The 12,663-nt window shown below is 44.3% G+C and overlaps 1 long non-coding RNA gene across 1 annotated transcript in view; it reads left to right on the top strand.

Moving 5' to 3' along the window:
• LOC131110495 (uncharacterized) overlaps positions 1-11,760 on the top strand; it is a 32,496-nt gene extending 20,736 nt beyond the window's left edge. The window contains exons 3-4 of the long non-coding RNA XR_009120898.1: positions 10,418-10,548; positions 11,657-11,760. This is a non-coding gene — a long non-coding RNA (uncharacterized LOC131110495). The remainder of the gene's footprint in view (positions 1-10,417; positions 10,549-11,656) is intronic.
• The last annotated feature ends 903 nt before the right edge of the window (positions 11,761-12,663 follow it).

Genomic DNA, 12,663 nt, shown 5'->3' with positions numbered 1-12,663 from the left:
CGGGTCTGTTTTGTTATTTTTGGTCTTTGATGTTTTGCAAACCTTAGTGGATTAGCTGAATCATAAAACAAGAAGAACACAAGCGGCTCTTCACCTCCTCCTGTAATCGCTCATTTGCATAAGAAAATGTCACTGTTTGAGGCTGATTACCAGCCCAGGTTGCTTCTTTCGCCGCATACGGAGAAGCTGGAGCTGCACTCCGGGTGTCCTGGTGTGCGCCTGGAGGGCCGGGCGGGTGGCTGTGTCCTTGGATGTGCGCAGGAAACACGGAAACCAATCAGGCTTCACAATGTGAACACATGACGAGCACAAGGTAGCAGAGATGCTTCTTTCTGTCCTGGGCTTTTGTTGGTGCCACATTGTCCAATTTCAACGCTGACGTTGTTTACTATCCAGCCTACTGCAAAAACAAAGCACTCATCCTCCAATCACAGATCAATAGAAAAAGGCAGCTCTAATTTTAGCACATGTCCAGAAGGTTTTGGGCCATGAACCTGTATGTTGTGTTCAGGGACAAATTGACCCATTTAATTATTTGGCTGAAGACTATTTTGTGTGACACTCAATCTTTGGGTCAAATTGACTCTTGTACACAAGCATGTTAATAGGAATACACACACACACACACACACACACACACAGCTCCATCTGCACATCGTGGACAGGACAAGAACGATAACGATAAATATACCTTTTACAGAGCTGTTCCACACCAGGAATATCGTGTTGCTGTAAAATGTCGCCCTACAAAAACAGCGTCGTGAAAGTGGCATCAAATGCTGTTACCTCGATAAAAAGCCAGCGGTGGGGGTGTCGGTGCCAGTCTCTAAGTGCTCAAAGGTAATTGTGAAAGTCTGTGCCGCTGCCACTATGGACACCCATCCTCCGTCCAGTTTGAGTCAAATATATTCCCATATCAATGTTTTATATGATGACTGTGTAAACCAGGGCATTGGTCCTAAGATAATAAATAACGATAGCAACTGGTGGAGCGATACCGTGCACACCGACATGACCTTTGTTCCATCAGATGTCATTCAAAATCGACAAAGGGGGCGTAAGGAACATGTAGCGCTGTGACCTTGGCTGACCCTGTCTAAGATGTCGTTCATCTTCAAGAATGGTTCATGCCGGTTGAGTGCCGACAACATCCAACGGATGCTGCAGACTTTTGTGGCCCCTCCGCTTCTAAAGGGTCTTCACTTATCAGGATGGACGCATGAAGGTTCCTGCCGTCCTGCCAAAGTCTGCTTGGAACTTTGTTTTTTATATTGCATCACACGTACATTTGAATATTACACACCAGGGTGATGCCACTCCCACACACTCCAGCAAGACCGCTGAAATATCAGAAATATAAACAAGTTATGGAATGGCGATTGGTCATTCCTGGCATGGGATAAAAGGGAACAGCGTAGCAGCAGGAAGGACAAGAATCCAACGGGCAGATTGTGTCAGTGACTAGCAACAGCAAGTTATTCTGAGCTAAGATGACAATGACGTGCTTATTTTTCCTCTTCTTGTCTCTTGATCTCAAACATGCAAATTATTCTTTCACACTATTAAAGTTAAGTGGTGCCGATGAGCAAGAAAGGAGAGATTTGGCCTGTCATGGTTGAGCGGCTGAGTGAGGGAGGCAGACGCAGCGACAAGGAGGGAATACAAACAAGATGCTTACGTTTCTAACATGATGGCCGGCAAGTAATGCTTGTTAGTATTTGTGTCGGCCGGCGCCGTGCCGCCTCAACCTAATGGAAATTGGCTGAGCGCAGACGCACAGTGACAAATTAAATGGGCCATCAAAAGCGCCGCTCGTGTTAGAAAGGCAGAGCAAGCGTTTCCAGGCGGAATTAAAATCATTGCACTTAATCTTGAACTCTCACTTAAACGCCAATTGTTGTCCGACAGCGCCACTAACGCAACCGGATGGGAATGAGATGTGAAAGTGGGAGATGTGGGTGGGTTACGGATTAGCTCAGGGGCCACTTTATTAGGTACATCTTACATGGTGGCGCTTCAAAACCCTTTTAGTTGAGAAGGCATCCATTTCATTGATTATTTGAACGGGACATTCCTCAAATATTGGTAAGAGGAAATCATACAAGACTAATTTGAGCTTACTATTACTATTGCTAATTTGCATGGAAAAAATATTTCAACTTGAATCTAAATTCCAACGAAATGCTTTGACCAGATGCCAATTTCAACTACAGCAAGCAATAATAACATACAGTATGTTTCATTAGATTATATTCGTCTTGCATTTGTTTATACACCAGTTTTTAAGTCTAAAAAAGGTTAGACTTAAACGGGAAGTAAACATACTATCAGCAGTTGTTCCTTCATAGGCTTTCTGCTTCCTGTTGGTATTTTACTTTGCTTCTACCTTTATTAGAGCCCTTATAATAGTAAGATAATCATTGATGACCTGTAATGCAGTGGTTCTATTATTTTTCTGGCCACGCCCACCCCCAGGGGCTAGATGCATGATTTTGTTCTGATTTGAAGTTCTATTGAGAAAATGGAATTCATTTATCGTCCTGTACAAACCACTGCATGAGTTGCTGGCACCAGTTTTGTCCAAAAAAAGAGAAATCGAGAATCAACCCAAAAAATTAAAACAAAGTTAAAGTTTAACAAGAGATGTTTATCGGGATCTTGGATGCACGGTGAGCTCCAGAGATCGTGTTGGAAATCCGGGCAGATCAGCAGTTCCGAAAGTACTTAGTCCAGCATGCCAGGCACCAGCCATCAGGTTTGGTTCAAAGTCCCTTAAATCACCTTCCTGATGAGGTGGAGGGGTGGGTGGCATTTAAATAAGTGGTTGCTCCATGGCTTTGTGTCAAGTGGATACTGGCAGCGCCGCCGTGCCAATAAAGGCATTAAAGAAAGACATTCATCCAGGGTCTGCTCACACTTGCTTACTCTGATTTTTCTTCGTGTTTGTTCTTGGTTGGAATTAATCCACCCTTCACACCCCTAAGATCTTGTAATCATGTTTTGGGGATACTCAGAATTGGTCCTTTCTCACTTGGATTCTGATTCTAGTGACTTCTGGAGAGCCGTGCGGGCTGCAGTAGTTCATTTAAAGAGACACTCGAGGAATTCTGATCGAGCTAATCATGCTACGCTTCGCCTGGAAAAAAAAATGGAGGGCTTGCATGTAAAGTTGATTTGGATGTGATGGGAATATGTCTTCATTAGATGAACCATCATTAGATGAACCATCATTAGATGAACCATCCTCTGAAGAAAAGCTCTCACCCCACATCCGAGTCACTTCCAGCCCACGGCAGAATGCATGAATGTAGCTGGATGCATTAGCATGCAGCATGTTGGAGGTGGGATGTAATGTATAGAGCTATAGAGCACACATGCTATATGTTCATTGTGACATCTGACCCCGGCTCACCCCGGCGAACGGTACGTTATGGAAGCGTAAGAAGATTAATGAATGTGGTGGGCTTCAGGCCAGTGTATGCTGAAACGGGACACTTCCAGTGGAAAGCTGCTTCCGATATATATCGTTGGCATGAAGCCAGCCTCCCCAGTCATTCTCTCTACGATCCCTCCAACGATCACTGGAGGAGACTGGAGATATGAGGTTCCGGCTGATCTTTAGACAGTAGGGATTACACCGTGCAATCCTTAATGGCAGGACACAAAATGGTTGGCGTAGCTAAGGTCAGACCGCAGGACACACTTGGGCTATTCCTTACATCTAAGCAGGAATCGCACCCATTTTGAACGATATCCAAGATAAAAATGGCCATTCTAGTTGAGGTCAGGGTTTAATCGATAGAGGTTCCTTGTCCTCTCCCGCGTTTACTCCTCATATTTCTGCTAGCGTTTTATTGTATCTTCTGAAGGGATATTATGACAGAAGGTAAAGGTGGATATATTTACTTGGTTAGCACTGTCCACTGAAAGTGTTTGAGATCATCTACAGATTGGAGGGAGGTTGAGGAGATCAGGCTTGGTGGCTGCAGGATTGCCGTCTGCTTCTTGGAGATGATGTGGTCCTGCTGTCTTCATCAGGCCAGGACCTTCAGCTCTCGCTGGAGAGAGTGAAGCACCTCAAAGGAGTGTTCACACCTTTGTAAGACACCGTACATCTAGGAACCGATCTGCCATCCAGTTGTTGTGAACAGTGATTCAGAAATTAAAATGCAAGTATTCTGTTTTAAAACGACGCTGTACGTGGAAATATAGTAACATGCATTCGAGACACGACTCAAAACATTGAAATGACAAACCAAAACCAAAGGAGTAAAACTATTAAGCAGCCACGTAGACAGAGCCCACATCTTTATCCTGTGAAAAGAAATAGCAAAACGCCTGCAGCGTGCTACAAACACTTGATTTCTCTGTGAAAAGGTCAGTTTAGCGGCCAAAAGGAAAATGCGTATCTCGATATTTTTGGACTGTGTTGATGCCCCTTCGCCTTGTTTTGCTTTTCTTGGATGCCGATTCCACTTAAATGCTATTTAGCACAAGAAAGATCACTAACAGGTCTGGCTCGTCTCCAGCGGTGTAAAAGATAAAGCTAAAATACCTTTAATTTGGTACTTTTGCCCGACTACGCTCACACAAAAGATTTCTTTCCTTCTTCGGGGCCCACAGCTCTTCCACAAAGCGAGCGCCTGCAGGTTGTGTACTGGCATGAACCTGCCATCCCAGAGTGCAATCTTGTGAAGTCATCCTTGAAGGTGGCTCATACATCACATCACACTCGGGCTGCAATGACCAGTAATGTAACACGCTGAGAGGACCCAGAGTCCTTCTGGAGATTAAGAGGAGGAACGCTGGAACGTTTAAGGTCGAACACATTCTGTTCTTCAAGCTATTTTATCCTTCAGAAATACCTGCGTGACGTTGCTCCCCACCCACAGAACAAGATGGTCCCAGTCAAGGGTGCTTCCTAAACACTGGTTTGGTATTTGTTATGTCGGTTATGGCGTTCCAAGTTTTGCCATGTAGGTGTGCCCATAAATGAATTAAAAAGTTATTTCGGTCCGTAAACCCTGGACTCCCCTGTGAAGTAATTTGAAGCTACACAGAGTGAATAACATCCCTTTTTACTTTTTTCGCTTCACGGTGTCTCCCGAATGTAATGCAGGCTCTTCTGGTGGAAAAGAAAAGCCATCACGAGAAGGTGGCAATTTGGGGATTAAACGTTCAACTACTGAGCAGGACCATTATTAAGGACAAGGAATCTGCAGCTGGGAAAGGGACTAATAACTAAGCACCGTTTTTATCTTATTGTCATCATTTTATCTTATTTGTTCTGCTTCTACTTCCTCCTCCCACTAAACCGGTAACGCTAAGGAGTTCTGTTGGGGCAACGGACCGAATTTTACTGACTATAAGTCACATTTTTTTCATAGTTTGGCTGGTCCTGTGACTTTGATATCAATATATGTTGTATATGTACTTTTAGGTGTTGTGTCATAAATAATAAAAAGTGAGTACACCTTGCTAGGAAAAGTAAACAGCAAGGCAATTAACACAATGAACACACAATGATCAACCTAAATGGCTGAGTTTTACACAAATGCCCTGATTGAGAAGGAGAGGAAGGAGAGCTGCTTCCTGTCTGCCTCCTTTATGCCCGCCCCACCTGACTGCCAATCACCCACACCTGGGATGCACCTTGCAGGTGTGTCACTACGCCTCACATGAAGAAAACACATGCACAGTATGGGACGTAACAGGAAGTAATGTGAGCCTATAATTCAGTGTGGATTGAGACGTTAGGACACTAATTAGGTCAGATAGCTCAGATACCGACTGACTTAATAATCTGGTACCACTTTCAATTCATTTCTAAATACCAAATATACGTTTTGGGGTTGAGTCCGGCTATTTCACACCCCCAGAGGTCATGTCATGTATTCAAAGGGACTTCTTTGTATTTGCATTTCATTACCGTATACGTATACATAAACAATATTATTTATTTCAACTTCTGTAGCCTGAGTAATTGCTAGTGTCTTCCCACTTTGTCTGGATTCTCTTGTGAATTTAATGTGGTTCTGTAGTTTGTTTTTTTTTTAATTTTGGCTCTATTTTTCAAAAATTACTGCTCATTTTTTCCATTTATTTATAAATACGTATATTTTTCACTGTACCACGGCCAATAAATAAAGACCCCAAAAGTGAGATTTGTGTGCTCTTAAGTAACGGTATCATGACTTATAAGGACGTATGGTGGGGCGACATAGATCACCCAGTGATTTGGATTTAGTTGTGCCTTAAAGTCCGAGTCCATCATGCAGGACCACAATGCCTGGCGCTTTACAGCCATCACACACCGGATGTCATCCCGATACATTTTCCATCTTAACAGAGTTAGGAGGGTGCATGAGACGTCTTTTTCATCCTGGAGAGTACGCTTGAATGGGTGGATGGAGGAGATGGATTAGTGGGTGGACAGTTGGGACGGGAGACTACACTTCACTACGCCGCCTCTCAGTTTGCTATTCAAGCAGAGCGGCAGGTTAAAAAAGACAGACGCCATCAGATATCAAGTGGCTTCTCTTCCGGGGTGTTTCGTGAACGATGAATGAAACTGATGCAGATCGGCATTGACAGCGAAGAAATGACCTCTCAAATCAAATTTCAGGAGAGACGGCAGTATACTTATCGGCCGTGAAACCGGCGTTAACCGAGAGCCACCTTCACGTGAAGTAACTGCCGTCCATGCAAAGAGTCTTTCTCTACACGAGATGGTTTCGGCATCGCTCGCAGGTGCTACCCACTGAGGGGACTTCAAATGAAGATGTTAGGCGCTCTTGTCCACCGACAGCGGCTTTTAGCTTAATCAGATAGCATAAGCACCATAAAAATGGATTGCAAATAACCTCCCTGCTCATAAATTATTGATGTTGTCTGGACCTGACGTGTAAACAGCACAATAACTCATATGCTCAGCAAAGTGCTGATAGCAGCTCCACATCTCACGCCCATGTGTCGCTTTGGGAGCCGCTTTCAGGCCTACTTAGTATTACTTAGTACTACTGCATAGCCGACTTCCTTCATTTGGACTAATGACTGGACACAAGTACTTTGGAGTGGAGTACCGTAATCCCTCACCACGTTTGGACAGAAGTACTTTGGAGTGGAGTACCGTAATCCCTCAACACGTTTGGACAGAAGTACTTTAGAGTGGAGTACCGTAATCCCTCACCACGTTGGGACAGAAGTACTTTGGAGTGGAGTACCGTAATCCCTCAACACGTTGGGACAGAAGTACTTTGGAGTGGAGTACCGTAATCCCTCACCACGTTGGGACAGAAGTACTTTGGAGTGGAGTACCGTAATCCCTCAACACGTTTGGACAGAAGTACTTTAGAGTGGAGTACCGGAATCCCTCACCACGTTGGGACAGAAGTACTTTGGAGTGGAGTACCGTAATCCCTCACCACGTTGGGACAGAAGTACTTTGGAGTGGAGTACCGTAATCCCTCACCTTGTTGGGACAGAAGTACTTTGGAGTGGAGTACCGTAATCCCTCAACACGTTTGGACAGAAGTACTTTAGAGTGGAGTACCGGAATCCCTCACCACGTTGGGACAGAAGTACTTTGGAGTGGAGTACCGTAATCCCTCAACACGTTTGGACAGAAGTACTTTGGAGTGGAGTACCGTGATCCCTCAACACGTTTGGACAGAAGTACTTTGGAGTGGAGTACCGTAATCCCTCAACACGTTTGGACAGAAGTACTTTGGAGTGGAGTACTGTGATCCCTCACCACGTTTGCAGCTTCATTCATAAACAAGGAATCGTACTTTGTGGAAACGTCGGGGATGGAAATAATGAATTATTTTGAACAAATCATCATCCATTTCCTCCTCCACTCTGGTCCAGATGATCAACGATTAAGTAACCTTAAAAAGTAAACCATCAACATCAGACAAAGCAGCGATGCTAATATGAAAAAGATAATATAGTCTACAGCTGGAGTATGACAGCAGATATCTTCAGGCCAAAGTCGCTAATGACTTAAGTGATGCGTTGGCATTCCATGGCTGCCACTGTCAGAAAATATCAGTATGAATGGAAATAGAAGAGAGAAGCTGTTTGCATTGAAAGTTGGTCTAAATTGTTAACAAGAATTTCATTTCTTTCAAACGAGAGGACAACACTCCCCCCTCATTAGCCGGCGAGGCGTTGCAGGAACCTACCACTTCCCGATTGTCAGCATCAGAGAGCCATTCATTTGGCAGATTGGAAAATGGACAGTGAAGAGAGCTTGACATTCAATTTGTGCTGAATTGTTCTCACTTGACACCTAACTTGCTGATTGATGAGAAATATTACGGCCTGGAGGAAAGGCAAAGTGGAAGATGAATGAGTCTAATGCAGGAGCTCTCATCGCACCTTCACAAGCACAACTCTTTATTAATATTTAGTTTGGGCCTGCACCCATCCATCCTTGTTTATGCTACATAAGTCGGATTGGACCTGTCAAATAAGGTATTTACCTGCATTTGTCTGGTGACTCTCCAGCGTGTGTGTGTGTGTGTGTGTGTGTGTGTGTGTGTGTGTGTGTGTGCGTGCCAGACTGAGCGTGTCTTTGCCTGCAGACTGGACATGTCCTTGTGCGTTGCGGTAACAGGTGATTCATTGGAACAAACTCGGCAAGAACCAGCTATTAAAATCAAATACCTGTGGAGGCAAGGTGGCATAGCAACAGTGTAGCTATTCATGTGCGCTTATTTGAATCTCGCAACGTCCACATCGTTTGGATTTGTATTCAAAATGGGGTAAAAAGCATCTCTTGAGTTGCAGATGTGAGCAAAGCATCACATTCTTGAAAGAACATGGCCATAAAATATGTGCCGCTTGGACATAAAGCAGACTTAAAGTTTTCGGACCCAAGCCGTCTGAGCCGTCCTCGGCCTTAAAGGCCTTCAGGTTGTGAGTGATCTGGCACCCCCCCCCGTCCCCCGTTTGTCTTATACTGACATTTTTGACCATCAATTACGAGGCACGAGTGCGGCAGATGCTCGTAATGTCAAACGAAGAAGAAATGAAACAAATTCCCTTGACTGCCATGACGACCCAAAATGATAATGCAAGCATAATCCATAAAATTGGCTTTTGACATTTTGTAATATTAAAAAAAGATATGATTACTTCTTCCTGGGGATAATGAAACCTCGAACTGCATTTTGTTTTAGTTTTAAAAATGAGGCGTGATGAAAGCGGTAAGACCAGTCGTCCGTAAAATACGCTAAATGTGATGAAGAAAATGAAGGGACATTCCACACTTTCTTTTTTAATTTCACGGGCATTCTCTGAACTTCCAAGGGCATCCTTGTCCCTTGGCGCCGCTCTTAATTCCTGACCCTGCCAATAAAATCTCAACTGTAATGAATTCACCACGATACACTCTTAAGCCTGCGGACCCAGAATTAAGACATGACAAAGGTCAAGCGCCTGGATCATCGTATCGATGCACCCGAGACTGATTGATTGACAGATGGACTCATCACATCTTCTTGCCAATATGACATTTGATGTCATATTTTATTTCTCTTGCCAACATGTCTTTTTAAAGTAGACATAAACATCGTCGTGGTTTTAAAATATTAGCATCAAAAGGCCTTAAAGCAACGTGATGTTCTAAAGTGGAGCAGAAAGGTTTGATGGACGAGACGAGGCAGGCTTGTACACACGCTGCGTCTTAGCCTGACTCTCCATTAGTGCAAATAAAACACTATGGGGAGTCCAAAGTGCGGCCGCGGGCCATATGCAGCACATTCTCCACATTTGTCACACAGTCAGGAAATGGGAAGATGCGGGTTCAATTCCACCCTCGGCCATCTCTGTGTGGAGTTTGCATGTTCTCCCCAATGCATGCGTGGCATTTTCTCCAGGTACTCCGGTTTCCTCCCACATTCCATGACTCCAAATTGTCCATAGGTATGAATGTGAGTGTGAATGGTTGTTTGTCTATATGTGCCCTGGGATTGGCGGTGCTAATAAAATAAGAAAATATATAATCAATAAAAAATAGCAATGAAATCCCGGCAACAGCAACTGTGTAGAATGTCTCAAGTGTATTTCTAAAGAAGTGACAAAAAGTGCTTCAACAGGTTGTGTGGCAGTTATTCAACAAGCTGTGTACTCCAAATGTACTGTTCTAGAACTCTCTCCAACACACGGATGGACATGTGATGGAACAAATTGCTTCAACAAATGTCTCCTCAAATTCCAGTAGGAGTTGGAAAATATAGTGTGTGTATAGTGTATACTGTATATACATATATACACAGTATGTATGTATGTATACATACACACCGTATATGCTGTATATAGTTATATTGTTATAGTTATATTGTTCATGGCCACTCTGAGTCCTGATGTTCAAGACAGATTTTGATTTTGAATGATTGTGTATCTCTTTCAGACACCAGGAACCTTGAGATGAGCTCCAACGAACATTGAAACTCCAGCAAACATTCCCAGCGAACGCCTTCCTCATTATGTATTTAGAGTGCCAGGACTTTCATTACAACATGGCCGGAGGCAAGGCACAAGGTACCAAACAGCTTTCTTATTTCATGTCCTTCACGCAAATGCGCAGCAGGCTTGGCTTACTCCCACCCCGGCCTTCCATTTTATCACTAAGAATAAATAATGTATCAATGCATGGGCTCGTTATCTCAAAGGAATCATTACAGTGATGAATGACAGAGCGTGTGACGACATAGGTACTGTAGCGCTCTGACCTTGTAAGACAAGACGTGTTCATGCCATGCCGTCTGTAAATGCTGGCCTTCTTTAAACGTGATACATTTGGAGTCCATCTCATTTTACATGCGCCCCAAATTTGACTGCAATGTCGGCATATTGGAGCGTCATCTGCATCTATATGAAGCAGGGCGGTCCCAACTTTGTCCCCCACCGGGGGCCACATCGTGAAAAACAAAAGGATTTTGTAAAGGCCAAGATGTTTTATGGGTGATTCTCCTGGATGGGACACCAGAGAGGCTGCCGTCACTTCAATGACGTGCAGACGACAGGGATTTGAAGCTATCACCAAATGAAAATAATAATTATAATAATGTGTCCAATGTTTTGTGTATGAGGCACAATGTGATGTTAATAAAGGCTAAATAGTCTTTCACTTGTTAGCGCTGTTCCACCTCCAAGGTACTTTGACATTCACCGCCTGATGATGCAGCATCGGGAGAACCCAGGGGTTCAGTATCTTGCCCGAGGATACTTCCACATGATCACGGGAGGACGGAGGATGGGACCCACAACACGTTTCAGCTGCTGGGATTACCCAACACCTCATTGTGCACCGAACACACTTTACTTCATCCAAAACTTTGACCAATCTCGTAAATAATGTGTACACAAAGCAAATATAAGTAGCGTAGTCCAGACACAATGTCACTAAAACTGAGTGGAGGTAGGATTCCTCAGTTTGTACTTGTTGTACTATACAATTATTCATGTGGTCGTTCCCGGACTTATTTGCTATGAACGCAAAGTGCCCGGGAAGAGATGGGAATGCACAAAAGGACGACAACGCAGGCGTTTGTGTGTTGATGAAGTAAAGATTGCTGCAGCGTGGACACGCTGTGCTTTCCCAAGTTCTAGGATGTTGTGTAACGGGAGTCAATATCTTCTTCACCAGATGATTCCGCGTGGAGATGAAGAAGGCTACGGCAGGAGTGGTGGACATCGCCGAGAGCCGCTTCACTGACGCTTTTTAAAAGTCACAGTTGCCCACATCGGTGAGTACCGTTATCCAAGTCTTGCACGGGAAACCATGACTTTTGATGACGTATGTGTCGGCTATATGCCACTGAGCGTTCGGACCACAGCAGATCAGATACATGTCGGATTAATAACTACGTATATGCAAACATGGCCGTGGTCGCATTTAGAAAAAGTGGAATTACTGCACTGTTCACACTGACACGAGTACAACAACGTGGAATTGACCTGCAGTGTGAACATAGCCTCCTTTTCAGAGGTTGCCAAACTACAGCACACTTATTGCAAGTTGTTTTCTCCAACAGAATTTGCAATGATTCCGTGTCGTCTTATGCAGCCATCCAAAAAGAAAAAGGATGAAGTGTCTCGTTGAGCTGTCTCCCTCTCTGGCTAGGCACGTCCATCCTGTAGCTATTCTTTTGTAAAAGTAGATGAAGTTCCAAAGTGCGCACTCACTGAACGGATGATTTGTGCTGGATGAGAGCAAGATGAGAAATCTACAGTGGCTCCCGGTGCGGCCATCGCAGCTTGGCCTGAATGCGCAGGAAGCCATGCCACCGTGAGTCTCGTCCAAGCGACTCTATTCAAATGACGACAGCCAAGTCTCCCCGGAGAGATGACTCAAATGAGCCTGTTAGCCTTTGAACGAGTCGGGGAAGAAAACAGGACATGTCAACCAGGGAGCGATCAACGGGGTGGGGGTGGCGAGGAGCAATTGTTTCCGCCTGGGGGAGTTGCACTAGCTAGTTTTCAGGCTCTCCGCTGCACTGATTTGACAGTCAATCCCCAACCCCCACAAAACAACTTTTACCTTTAATGAAAGGCAACTTTGCAGTTTTATGTCAAATTTGTGGGATTACAACTTTTGTGTTTTCTGTTCCGATGCCCCTGCGAGCCACAGGCACACAAAAGCACCGCAATCAT

The sequence above is a fragment of the Doryrhamphus excisus genome, chromosome 23, assembly GCF_030265055.1.
Source record: "Doryrhamphus excisus isolate RoL2022-K1 chromosome 23, RoL_Dexc_1.0, whole genome shotgun sequence".
NCBI lineage: Eukaryota > Metazoa > Chordata > Actinopteri > Syngnathiformes > Syngnathidae > Doryrhamphus > Doryrhamphus excisus.
Note: the sequence above shows the minus strand (reverse complement) of the source record. Positions and strands in the feature narration are given on the sequence as shown.